Source organism: Mixophyes fleayi, chromosome 10 (assembly GCF_038048845.1).
Source record: "Mixophyes fleayi isolate aMixFle1 chromosome 10, aMixFle1.hap1, whole genome shotgun sequence".
NCBI lineage: Eukaryota > Metazoa > Chordata > Amphibia > Anura > Limnodynastidae > Mixophyes > Mixophyes fleayi.
In genome coordinates, this window is record NC_134411.1 from 38,744,263 (window position 1) to 38,759,132 (window position 14,870).

The window sequence follows — 14,870 nt, forward strand, 5'->3', positions numbered from 1 at the left end:
GCCGAGGAGTGACAGAGATCATGGCGGACATACTTCGTTACCTATAAACACTCCGGTTACTGTATGTATGTTATTGATCCCAGTAATACACAATCAATTATAACTATTAATGTCTAATAACAGCTGTACTCGCTCTTTAATGCTAAAATGTTAATGTTTAAAGTTATTATACTGTCAGGGGCAAACGCAGGATTTGTAGAGGGGGGTTTCCACACCACGCCACCGTGGGCGTGACCAGCATGCATGGTGGCGTGGCGATAATTTTAGACAGTGCTTGGCTGCTCTCCAACTCTTCCTATCCCCATAATATACATGGGCAATGCTGCGTGGACTACTGTTAGGTGCACGCAGCTCTCCCTTTTCAAGCAGAGCTGTGTAACGTGGGAGCAGGGTCCAGCCACCTCAATTATACAGTGCCCCAGGCTTGGAGGGGGTTTCCAGACACTAGCAACCCCCCCTCGGTTTTCCTATGACTGTGTACCCTGAACCTCTACACTTTGCTGATCTATACTCATCCTTTACATTAACCCCTTTATGACTGGCAGTAACAATTGTCAGGGAACGTGCTACATGGGCTGCGCCAGGAATAACTTTGATTTTCTGAGCCCGAGTGAATTTTAGATTATTTTTCCGCCCTGCAATATATAGTAACACGTAGAATCGCGCTGAGCATTAGAGAGGGAACGACAGGCAACATCACAAAAGTACACCTTTCCTGAATGCTAACCGATACACCGGTGACACCTGTATAATCTCCTACACATAATATCTGTATAAACGGTCAGCTCCCATGTCGTTGCTCACACTCGGTCCAGTTTCCGCGTATTCACTTCCGTTCATGTTATAATGAATAATTCACACAGTGCTGTAAATTCTGAATAGTAGAAAACAAATCATATTTATATGTTTGCAGTCATTGAGCTTCTCTGTGAATATCTTTAACATTACATTATACATATTATTACGTGTACATTATCCATAAATTCATAGCAGCTCTATAGTCCTATAAATTTACACTGATGACGGAACTGTTTTGTTGTGATCATTTCTGTTTTACCCCATTTTTCCTTTACTTATTAAATATTGATGTCTCTGGAGTGAGCTCATAGCTGCCCATCCCCTCTCCTACTTGTATATATATTACCATGGCCCCTGGCCGTCCGCCCTCCATGTTCTTCTCCTGACCAGTCATGTCTTGTTCTTCTACCCTCTTGTCTCCTGTGTGAGTTTGTTTCTTTCTCCTGATAGATTACTGAAACCCGAAAAGTAAAAGTTGCACGTTGGTGGCTCCCACGTAAAACGCAGACCAATTCCGTAACACTCATTCCAAGCCTGGAGCGCGCTGGAAACACTGCAATGTTTTTGTAATGTTATTATTTCTCCCTGTGCATCGTGCTTACCTTACAGTACGGTGGCTGGTGGACGGCTCTATTAACTATGTACTAAATATGCTTCCAAAGCAATTTGTATCTGTCAGAAAACACAAAAACAACGCACAGATATGCCCCCTACACGATGACATCTATTTAGGGGGTCCTATGAGAGGCCCGGCAGGCATGACATTGCAGGAGGAGCAGTAGATGCAGCACTTGGACGTTTATTCCTCTGTGCTTGATATTGGTTGTTGTGTTTCTTTATATCCACTGTGGAAACAGCCACCGAGCTCAGCCAGAGGGAGGGAAAATAATATTAACAAGCTTTGACTCTGAAGCTTTGTGACAAGGATCCTGGAAGAGGCAACAGGATATGAGAAGTCGTTGTGGCAGGATCGCCGTGGGAGGTGTACGGTTATATTGGACATCAACGGGGCAGGACAGAAGAGTAATGCCACAATTATCCAAAGCCGCACTTGGGGAAGCTTTACAGCTGAGACGAAGACATTTCATGTATTCAATGAATGGATGTTTGAACGCAGCAACGTTTGTCATCGTCTTCATGAATAAAACACGAGTACTCCCATAGCTGAGAGGCGCCATTAGAGCCTTGCGTGACGCCGGCGCAGTAATGTCTCATAGAGGTGCGGGCAAATATGAGCGGAGATTCCTCAACTGTAATAACGCACAAGAACACATAGCGCAAGGCTCCGGCAGCCCCTCGCTTCGAACACTCCCATAAAATTCAACTCTACCGCTGGGTCGCTGTTCAATTAACTCTATTGATCCAATTTCAACCTACAGGAAGCAGTACGGCGGCTCGTATAAATTACTGCAAATATAAAGACAAAATAAAGACTTCTTTTAATACTAACTTAGGGCATATTTATTGAAGGGTAGAAAGCCCTATTGCGGGGAAAAAAGAGAGCATTTCAGCTGGCAGAGGTTTTTTTTACCCCGTACCACCCTATAGATCCGAGGGTAAAATATAAACAAAACTATTTTCTACTTAAAAAGGTCTATATTCCTTCTAATGACCTGAAATAACTGGTGAGGTAATGTTGTGGATTAATATGATATCAGTAAGAATTGCTAGGCCCGAGTAACGCTGGGGATGATGCAGCAGGAGAATGGCCATTGTATACTTGACTAAAAACTATTTAAAAGTGATTAATCTTCTCTCTCTTTTAATTTGGTGCTCAGGCTTATTACTTAAAGAATTACTCAATAAAACGGGCCTAGGATTTAGGTGCGATGTTTAATTAGGTAAAACATGGATTACTCATCAAACGATAATGGGATAATTATAATATATTAATAAAGCAACTGCTGGGAAGATGTACTCCGTGTGAGACGGAGCAAACTGCTGAATGTGCGCTTGCTCCCGCCACAGCGGCGGAGGGGCGATCCAGACGTGACTTTATATAGAAATGCTTTTTATTTTGCTTCTTTAGCTAATTTAAGAATAAACAAATGCACTTTAATAATCTGGTCTCTTAATTACACACAGAGGAGGCAGACATTTTGTGGATCAGAACCAATATGTCCTAGAATGGTCTGTCAGATTACTAGGAAGCAGTGACATCACTCAGAGACAGGGAGGCGGCCATTTTGTGTGATGATGATATAACTCCTCCAAATTCAGTTTTGGGGCACATCAATTGCTTGTTATGCCTCTGGTTGAATTGTAAGGATGGCAAGTGATGGAGAAAGGAATTTTTCCCCCCAGGTGTCGTCATTTTACCCTGGGGGTGGGGGGGTGATGCGTTTACAGAGGATCGTGTCATGGAGTACCCCATCCACTTTACTAGGAAGTGGGAAGGATGCAGGAGATTGGAGTGCTGTCTCAGGAGTCCGGGAGACCGACCAGGAATTCGGGAGTCCGTGACATTACGGGAGAGTGGACAAGTATATAACATTATTGCTCTACAAGACGGCAGAGTAATAAATGTGGCTGCTCTAGAAAACAAAACTATTACAACATTCCAGGGTTAAAAACTGGGGCAAATAAGCCCCCAATCTGCCCAGACCACGCCCCCATCCAATGAAGCCAGGCCCAATCAACTCATGCCATGCTCTCATTGGGCACAGACACGCCCCCAATAGATAAGCCCCACCCATTCCCTTAGATACACAACTACAGCCCATTAACCCAGCTATAGACACAATACATTTCTCTGAATATTTTGGTCACACAGTCTATTCTTTACTATCAGAGTCCAGAAGTAAAATACGATCACATTTACTCGGCCGGGGCGGCTTTTACTACGTAGATAAATACAGTTTAATGCCACAATTCTCTGTTATATAAACAACAGGGCTAGAAGAGAGACAAATATTATTACCGGCCTGGGGGGAGGCAATAACAAAGTGCCAGGTTGAAATTTATGGTATAAAAATTACTAGAACCTCTTCACCAAAAATTAGCAATATGATATACTCAGGTTATTCATTACTATCGATTATATGAATTGGCAAAATACATTTAAATGATGTAAGTGAAATACAATAAATTGAATAAATGTAATAAAATAAATTATATATTATACTATAAATGCCCAAATATTCAATATTTGGAGCATGTATGCAAAATTTTTTAAAAATATCGATCAACCTGAAAATCACCTCCGGTTCCATCTATTCAGGTTTCCTTAATATAATATTCAGACCCTCATCGTACATGTAGCGGGGATGCACAGAGTTCATGCTCCCTACATTAGTAACCACACTCCACATGCCCATATCCAACACCCCTCCTCTGTCATATACACAGAAAATTGCTGGTTTGTAAAAATCAACTAGAGAAAGCAGAACATATAAATTAAAGTAAATAAAATGAGCACAACACCCATTATACACCCCTAGAAAGTGATATGACGAAAGAGGAGCACAATGTTGACACCTGTTACATGGAGTATTCACCTCACTCTGCATTCTAATGCGGAATTCTGAACAGTTCACAGGCGGAATTTGACATAAAGAGTCTGATTCATTAAGACACGAATGGAAATTGCTTTTTTTTAAAAAAACGCACAGAATTTGGGCACACACGTCCGTATTCAACAAGGAGCGGATCTGAAGATGCGTCTCAGTAAATACGGGTCTAGGTCCGTTCTTCTCTAACAAACACATACACTGCAGGATACATCCAATACGTATGTGGAATATTAAGTATTCAATTATAGTCACCTGTTATTAATATAGTCATTAACGAAAAAAATGAAGAAACGAGAGTCGTTTATCAGGGTATTGTTAACGCCTACTGTACATAAAATACATTTATCAGGATGTTATTAATGTCTACTGTACATAAAATACATTGTTACAGTTGCTGCTGATTACAAACACATGTTCTAGCTGTATACAAACACATGTTCTAGCTGTATACACAGCCATCATCACTAGTAATCAGCACTTACACCTGACCTGTAGTTGGTGCAAGAGATACGGCTGAAAAACACGAACCTTAGAGATGCCCAAAGCTTGAATTGGACGCTGCTGTGAAAAAGTAAGCTATCAGACCACATAGCAACAACGTGACAATCCAACAAAGGGACAGAGCGACAAACATGGACAACATCATTTTTGGGTTGTAAACAATTGCTTGACTGCGGGAAGGAAACCTTGTGACAATATGAGATAACGACAACGCGACAAAGCAACAAATCTTATTTTCTAAATAGCATTTTTGGTCTATTAATATATAAAAACAGCAACACATTACAAAATCGGACCCGCGCAAAGCCGGGTGACCCTGCTGTAGACTATAAATTCTGCGAAATTACAAACACGGCGCAGAAGCTCTTTCCGTAGATTGGCGAAGGAGAAACGGACCTAAGAGATTGCATCACTGGACGTTCGCAGCTTTGTGAAGCGGCCGCTACTGCCTCAAAATTCATTTTGTGTGAAATTCCAGCGCAATTTTCTCTACACTGCCCAGGTGAACTATACTAAAAATATACCTGCGGCAACAAAGACAAGATGTGTATCTGGGCAAATCATTACTCACCTAGGTCTACAAACGTTATCAGCCAATCACAGCCGGCCCAAGGCAGGATATGGATACTCGGAGATATAGATTGTGAGGACACAATTCTAATTACTGCCCCAGTATTAGGGGTTCTGTTGCTCTTGGATTGTTTCAGTCTTCTAAGCCTAGGATTAAAGGAGTTATTACATGGGGTTAATGGCCATTAATGAGCAGTTAACAGTGGATAAGTAATGACATATTCTAAGACATACAGGATACAAACATATATCTGTCTATAGATACAAATGACCCACTTTTCTGCCAAATCTGGAATTAGCTGCTGGTCTCTGCCACCCTCACCAGCTGGTGCCCTCTATCTGATAATGAGCGATAGCTAGGACAGGGGTACAGACCCCGGGGCTGCAGCTGATCTGTTACTTGATTTTGTCATCCAGTTTTAGGAAATTTTTCTAAACTGTTTTTTAACCTTGTATCATCCCCCCCTAAAAATGGTCCCTGAGCGTCAGGGGCGGGACAGGCAAAGTCTGTTTTGGACCGGTCTCCTTCTTGGTGGCTGGCCCCTCCTCCAGGACCAGCCACCTTCCTTCATTGGACGCTGATCTGTAGGATCCAGACAACCAGCAAATGAGCTAAAGCAACCAGCAGTCGGGGGAGGGGGGGGGCGACGACGACGACATGGCAGCATGCAAGGGAATACTATTAATTTAATGTTGGGGCTGATTAGAGGGAAATAGGTCTATTTATTAAATGTGTTTGCTATTAATTTAATGTCAATGTTGTTTGGAAGGAAATAGATCTATTTAGCAAATGTGTAAATTATTATTTTTATGTTGTGGCTGCTTGGAGTTTTCTAAATTTCATGCACGCATTTTGTTTTCCAAATAGGGCATCCAACATTCCAGGATCCAGACAACCAGCAAATGATGAGAGTGACAAGTGGTGACAGTGACAAGAACAGGTAGGAGAGATCAGGACAGTCTGCCAACTGTCCCGAATATGTTGGGACAGTCCCGAATTGACTGTCTCACTTAGGACAGTTGGGAGATATGTCCCGCTTCAATGTGTACTGCTCGTGAAGGCAGAGCTGTGTGCATCTAACAGTAGTGCACACAGTATTGCCTGTGTATTTGTCTAAAATGATAACCATGTTACATCACAGGGGGTTACCCTGTCTAAAGTGCCCAGGCCCCCCAGAGCCTTAATCCAGCTCTGGGCCTGGGCATAAAAATATATATATGGATTAAGTAGCACTAAAATAGTCTCTTTTTATATATATATAGATAAATATATATTGTACCAAAAACCACCCTTTAAGGATTGACCGCTACTTAAGGGCCAGTGCTGTGTGCTTGCCCCCCGCGCTAAAGTTTGCCAGCCCTCCCCTGCTGAGCGTAGGAATAAACCAAGGAGCTCTTGGTAGTAAACCTCAGAATAACCCCTTAAAAGTGGTAAACAAAGCAATAGACTTATATACACAGCCGACGTGGATCGCTGCATGGACTGAATTGAACTGATTTAATTCAATGTTTTATTTAATGTACAGACACCTCAGTCACTGCAATGCCACGGTTCAGAAACGGCCTCAATTAAATGTCACTACAAAGCATTGCAGCGTTTCAGTGATAATTTGCAAATTCAGTTGTGGGACCTCATCCAGCGTCTTCAGTGTGGGACACGCTCACGGCCTGTCTGGCCTTTGGATGGCCTGCAGGACCAGAGAGGATATCTATCAGCATTATCCTGTGTCATACTCAGTGAGCTCCGCTTCCATCTCGCCATCTTCGTGATTATATTTGCAGATTGAAATGCTTCTCGCAGTCTGTGAGCCATAAATAACACACATAGGAGCAAATGGTACCAGATTCTGCTTTTTAAAACAGGAAATATCAGCATTTTACGTTGAGAACTCCAGTTTCTCCACCTGCTGATTGATGCTGCTGTATAATAACCTCCTATAATATCCTTTAATCGTAGTGGAACCAGGTTATCATATTTTAAGGGCTGTCTAAGGTGCCCGTCAGGAGATAAGCTGAATTAGCAATAATGAGGCCTACGGTGTGTCGGATAGGAAGTGCTGTGATGGTTATGTAGGGCTATAAAGCCAGTAACTTACATATAAGAGAGAACCGTCTGCAGGGGGCATACAGTAAATGTGTGATGTCTGGATGAAGATAAAAGTTTTACTAAGGAAGCTTTAATGGTGCATAAAGGATAGCGGCCAATCACAAGCGTTTTAAATATTGTAGAGGAAAGTAATTATGTCTTTGTTTTATTTTCTGAGTAGAATTTTCCTCCGTTATGTCAGCATTTTTTTGTGTGTTTGTTTTGTTTCACTTTTTTGTTTTATTGTATTTTTATTGTGTTTTATTGTATTTATATTGTGTTTTATTGTATTTTTATTGTACTCCATAGGAAGTAATCATACAACATAACCAGGGGGGAAGCATGAACTCCACGTTATAAACACAACACACAACGATACATTGATAAAAGACAGAATGCAGATCATAGAGCTCCAGGGTCCTGCAGCATTGATTTTAATGGAGCCCATCTTTACACGGGTAAAACACAGAGAAAAAGTAATTAAAACAATGCGACTGACACCAATCTTATACTGGACCTTTCAAAGATTATTGCACTGGTCATTTGATTTAATGACCTTAATTTATGTCTGGATTAAAGGACAATTCTGTTTGTGCAATACCTACTGCCTGTCATGTGCGCTTATTATCGGGAGTGATTGGTCACACAGCAGCGCTCGGGTCCTGAAACGGCTCCCTGCTACTGGCTATTTTAAACATATTACATCTCTGCAACAATAATGTCTGGAAGTTACATTATTTTTAAATAATGCGTACAGTACATATAGTAACTGAACATATTTGATAATTATATATACTATTTTATTTGATTGGGGGGAAAAAAACAGCTTAGTTTTGATGATATTTGGCCTTTTGTCCTGATACAAATCCTTTTTAGCATATTGAGATTTGTGGAGGGTTCTTCATCACTGACTAGTTAATGGACAGCAATAGCAACAGTGACTTCAGTAGCGAATTCCATAGGATACATTTCAAGTGATGACTTAATTGGAAAAAATGATGGATTAAAACAGACACATATACTGGTTGGGACTTGGTGGGATGTCAGGCAATTTGCCCTATATTGCAGTGTGTGTGGTTTCAAAAATTACCTCCATGCCTGATAATAATTCAATCAAAACTGATCATATCGTTATAGTACACACTGATAAATGCAGAGATCCATTTGCTTATGTCATTTAATGGACTGTGCATCTACTAGGGTTTAACATAGTGCATTGAAGTATTAACACCCTTGTGTAGGACTGTAAAGGTCATTTAAATAGAACAAAAGTGTTGAGGAACAGTTGTTTTTTGATAAATTGTTGCTTTTTAGAAGTTAGAAACCTCCCGCTCACCTGCAGCATTTGTCTTACCAATATTTGATGCGTCTGTCATTATTTCCTCACAATAACTACTAAGAGGCTTAGTGATCAAAAGACAGTTTTTATTTTGTTGAAAATTCATTGAGAAAAATCAGTAGGAGGTTGAAGTGTTTGGTTGAAGCTGGATCCCTGGAGAGAACAGATTAAGGAAATAACTTTCCATTTATAGAAATCTTTCCCCACAGATTCACATGTCTGGCCTATAAATCTCATCAACGGGGTTATGAAAGGTGTTTTAGGTAATTGAAAAGAACGACGAGGTTGAGGAAGAACTGTACAGAGAAAATTGAGCAATTTCGAAAAAAGTCACGAGCTTTACAAGACCCCGGTACCAGCGACCCAAACCCCTAAGTCTCAAACACCATTAAATGTTTTTCAAGCTTCTTTTAAATAATAAAATTATTTGCAACATGTTATTTGTTATAATAAAAGGATTGTTCCAACAAGCCACTCTCACCATCTCACAGAGATATAGGGGTACCCTCCTAGGTACCATCGTAGTTTTGTTGTCAACATGGAGCAAGACCATTTGCAGGACTAGTAGGGGTGAGATCTCTTGAGCTACGGCCAGAGTCACCAAGAGGATTATCAGGTCCCAGTGCAGATGCTTATTATTAGAGATGAGCGGGCTCGGATTGCGCTAATCCGAGCCCACCCGAACAGTGCGGACCCGACAGGATCCGAACACTATTCGGGTATTTCTGGCGGAAAAGCGAACTCAAAATGAGGCTCTGACGTCGGATCTCGCGAGACTTAGATCGCATAAATTCCCCGCTCAGGTCTGGCAGCAGCTGAACATGTGACAGGATCAGTGAATGGTAACCTGACATTATCTGCCACTTCCGGTTGTGCACATACGGTTCTGGACATCCAAGCAAGCGTGCGCTCCACGGTTTGGCGTGCACGCCGCCAGCAGAATTATTGCCACTGAACTACTAAACTCTGCTGAATTTCCTCATTATTCATTATTGACTGCCAGGACTACTCGTCTTCCAATCTATCCTGCAGTGATTCAACTGGACACTCAAAGGAACAACCACCCCATCGGACATTACATCAAAGCGCAAGTATATAAACCAGTGTACTTTGGACCTCTTCTATCTCTAAAGACTATTATCTGATCCTATCCTGGATCACAACTTTTCTTCTGCCAATTGTGCACCCTGCACTCCACAATTAGGTTTTATATGTGAACTTTGACAATAGATAATGTTTGTACAAGATGTGCATTCTGTAACTTATGCTTAATATTGATGTTGTCTACCCATGTTTTTATCAAACCCTTGATAAAGTTTTTTTTCCCTTATACATTAGGGTCATATTTTAGTTTCCAATTTATTTTACATCCACAATTTAGATTCAAGCGCAGAATATTCTGTATTCACTTATGCTCCCAGGCTATCCTGTTATTCCGCTGCTGAACCTAATATAGCCCGTAGTGCGCTATCCCCTTGACAAATATTGGTAACCTGACATTACACTGCACATATTCTGTCAGTGCTGGTACAACCACAATGTGCTGGGGACGGGGCAGCTGTCCATCCTCCAAGTGTAACAATGTGATCATCTTTACAGACGGCAACAGGGTGACCTGGAGGAAATCTGACAGATACCAGTTATTGGGGAACATATCACAGGGGGGACGTATCACTGACCATCATTGGGGTGACTGAGGAGGATGATGGAACATACTGCTGCCGGGTGGAGATCCCAGGATGGTTCAATGACCAAACAAATCATATAAATGTGAAGCTACGAGAAGGTTAGAAACCCTTTTTTATTTTCTTAAAACAACATTTTACACAAACAGGTTATAAAAGCAATGTCATTTTAGCACTACATTTAAAGGAGGTAAATTTACTAAAAGGAAAGCATTTGTGAAATCCAAATCCTAACCATAACACTGCTCTTGTAATGTAAGATTGTAGGGAAGCTTTAAACACAGATCTGTAATCTCTTTATATGTGATTTTAGGGCTCATTCGCACATATACACTTGTCATGTTCATGGCTTAATAAACACAAAAATCACATTAAAAACAAGACAGAACTACAGATACACAATGATCTGTTTGGACATGTTAAATTTACCTGAACTGTGATGAGTCTATCCCGAACCTGACTTGTGTGATGACACACTTTATTATGGATCTGACTGCTGAGTTCATTTACATGGTGATAAAAGCTAGGTATTTCAGTGAATAGTTGGGAGTATCTTGTATGGAGAAAACTATTTGGTTAGCTTCTCGGCATGAAGTGTAGTGACATTGTTTATCCATAAAGTATGTCATCCATATTTTACTGGCCATGCCCCTGTGTGCATATTTGGACAGATTATTCGCGTTACCTAGGAGACTGCAAGCAAGGCACTGATCCTGCCGTATAAGTCCAGTGGTACCGCTGTTTAAGTCCACTGATCCTGCCACGTGTTTGTGCCTCCCACTTGTGTCGCTTAGCTTAGTCATCCAGCTACCTCGGTGCAACCTTTTGGCCTAAAAACAATATTGTGAGGTGTGAGGTGTTTAGAATAGACTGGAAATGAGTGTAAATGAATGTTATTGAGGTTAATAATAGTGAAGGAGTGAAAAAAAAAAAAAAAAAAATGGATTTTAGCACTTTTTATGCTTTTTTAAAAAAAAAAATCAGAACCCAAAACCAGAACCAAAACCTTTCGTGGGGTGTTTTAGCAAAACAAATCAGAACCCAAAACCTCAAGCTAATCAGAACCCAAAACCCAAAACACCAAAAGTGGCCGGTGCACACCCTTACTTATTATGGCTTCCCGTCCCTAGGCTTGGTGTGCAACTTCTGCAAAAGCTGGTTCTTCGTGCACATCCTAGGGAGCTATGAGCAAATAACCAGTAGGAAGCTATTGTCCATGCAGTCACTCTGTGCCCCCTCTACACATTCTGGTTCTGATGAACTAGGGACGAGCCCCCAAGCTGTCCCATCTGGTCACCACAGCACTCTGTACCTGACCCTGGCTACAGGAATCCAAAACATGGGACTATCGCAGCAATCTTTTAAATAGTTGCATGAATCCAACATTAGTATAGTCATAATTAGAGGTTACAATTTTGGACTGGTTCCAAACTCAATCTACTTTCACTGATTCAAAGATCACAAACACGACCAAGGTGGGAAGTGGCTGCAAATCGGAGACAGACAAATGTTGTCCCATTGCTTTTCTTCCCTGGAGTTTTGGGAGGTATGTACCGTGTAGCACAGGCTTGGCCAACCTGTGTCTCTCCTGGTGTTTGGAAACTACAAGCCCCAGCATGCTTTGCCAGTAGATAGCCAGCAGATAGCTGTAAAGATATGCTGGAACCTGTAGTATCACAACACATTGAGAGCCAGGGGTTGGACAAGCCTGATGGAGTATATCAAAGCCAATTAATCTGAAGGCAATTTGATTACTCTAATAACAGAACTGCCTCAAACCACCCAAATCATACCTAAGGGAGGGCTGGCAAATTTTAGCCCGGGGAGCAAAACTCGACTCAGCAGCCTATTAGGATCATTTTAAACGAAAAAAATACAGATGGCCCAGTGACCCAGCCCAAGGTAGCCACTATGGGACGGGCCTGGGGGGAAAATGCCCCCCAACCCCTTGTCATACCCCGGTTTCCCACACATTTATTAAGCAACTTTCCCATTCTGAGAAGCAGCTCCCATTTTGACTGCGCCTAATCACAAGTGTTGTGCCCAAATTAGGGTGATTTCACAAATAATGGATCACTTTGATGTTATATGGTGGATATACCCTAAAGTCCTCACCACTCCTTCGCTTGATCATTGAGTCCTATGATGGCTGCAAGGGTGAATGCTCGATGGGACATACACACAACTTGTAGATTTTTTTCTCTCATCTATTCTCAATTAAACACTAGCATTGCATTTCTCCATTGTCCAATGTGACCGGTCCTAACAAACGAAGGAGTGGATTTATCAAACATTCTAAAAAGGAAGAGTTGAGGTGTTGCCAATAGCAACCAATCAGATTCTAGCTATCATTTTCAAGAATGTTCTACGTATATGAGAGCTAGAACCTGATTGGTTGTTACGGGCAACACCTCCATTTTTCCTTTTCAAACGGTTTGATAGATAACATACTAGTAGGAAGATTTAAGTTTAACTGAGTATTCCTGGATAGACAATGATGTGTGCCATGTTGCTGTATATGGAAGAGGACTCAGGGTTACGTAAAAACTGATTTGTTTGTGTTACAACTGGTCACAACATCCCTTCCCCATCAATATAAATTCTGGGTGTTTAGGAGGTCAGAAAAGCCATTACCCAGAGTCACTGTTATCTTCATTATTATATGAATTAGGACTGACCAGTTCCCATAACATCCGGCTGCAGCAGACGCACCGTGAATCATGGGTTAGAATTGATTTTCCAGTAATGGGGAAAAATGTAAACAATCAGCCTCTATAGATTGTGACTAATTTGGGTGGATAGGAATCCCTGCGCTCTAAGCCGCCGCCGAAAATAGTCTTCCATTCACCGCGCTTAAATAAACCAGCGCTTTATGGACGTAATAATTCCATGAAATGGCTTCTCACTTTGATTTACATTTAATAGAAAGTTACATAAACAGGAATGATGTAAGCCAACAGCGAGCTCCAGAAACCTACTTTATGTAATGTGGGCACATAAATTCAGTGCAAAGATGGCAACTATATCCGGTGTAATTAGCTGATCAAAAGATGATTTTATTAGCTTGCAAATAAAAACCTTAATGTGCCTTGTTTTCGTACCAGGGGACGTTCTGCAGACAGGACGCGCGAGTGGTTTTCGTTTTTTTGGTTTTTTTTAAAGATGATTTCGATGTAAATCTTACAGTTGCGTATTTTTTTTTTTATTATTTTAATAAATTTGCAATGTAAAAATAACTGTATATGACTTGTGAGAGTTTTCTATTCCCGAGGCATAAAAATTCAGCAAACAGCTACGAGATTACGTTAACTCTGTGTGAGCCGAGAGCAGCTGAAAGATGTTACCTGAGAAGTCGGTTCCAGACCCTTTGAGGGGTTTACATCGGTCTTTGACCTCGTATATATTCGCAGAGAGGCATTTGTGAATAATAATTTTATACAAATAATAATTATCATATTGGACTATTTTATCGCTTCCAACACTCAAGAGAGAGATAGATTTTTGTTTATAGGCCGAATACGTTTGTTGCGCTGTGGTAGCTCCAACGCCGGCTTTAAAGCCAGGTTACATTTACTATAATAACGGTAATAGGTTTTACACTGCGCTACTTCGGGGGGCATTGAATCCCCCCCCAAATGTCACATTTACAAGATACAGAGGCTACATTAAGGCTTTGGGACAATAGCCATAGACTGTATACAGATGATGAGAGAAGAACTAGAGAGCTTTCACTGTCTATACATCTGTTACACTATCAGCTTTACTTCATCTGAAAGAGTTTAAAGATGATTAAACGCAAATTAATGAAAACTTTTCCCTTTTTCCCTAAAGAAATGGAATCATTTATTTAATGATTAGTGTCAATAAGGGGACAACTGTGCTGGCTTTATTTATTATTTTCCAACTTTTTTATTGTCTTATGTGTTAATAATGTACTATAAATGCACTTCTATTGGAATATCCATGTAGATGCCCCCATAGAGAAGCATCTTATTGGAAGTGGCAGCCGAGATTTTCTCTCGGGGTAAGTTCTCTCTTTCTGCCAACATCAAGGTGGTGTAAGCATCTGCTTGAGTGAGTACAAAAGCTCTGCGGACACTCAGTTTTAGGAGTACACTTCTACCAATGCTCACTCTGCACGCGTCATGTCACGCCAACGTCTGCGCATGTCCGTAAAAACAGATGGGGCTACTCACAAATAAATATGTGATATCACAGAGAGGAGAAAGAAACAGCTTTTACCTTGTGACCATCAACATCATTTATTTATATAGCGCCACTGATTCCGCAGCACTGTACAGAGAACTCACTCACATCAGTCCCTGCCCCATTGGAGCTTACAATCTAAATTCCCCAACATACACACACACAGACAGAGA

At 41.1% G+C, this 14,870-nt stretch overlaps 1 non-coding gene across 1 annotated transcript; it reads left to right on the top strand.

The window, feature by feature from the left end:
* The first annotated feature begins 10,922 nt into the window (after positions 1–10,922).
* Positions 10,923–10,994, top strand: LOC142104707 (small nucleolar RNA SNORD50). Its single transcript, XR_012679650.1, has one exon. It is a non-coding gene; the product is annotated as a small nucleolar RNA SNORD50 (small nucleolar RNA).
* The last annotated feature ends 3,876 nt before the right edge of the window (positions 10,995–14,870 follow it).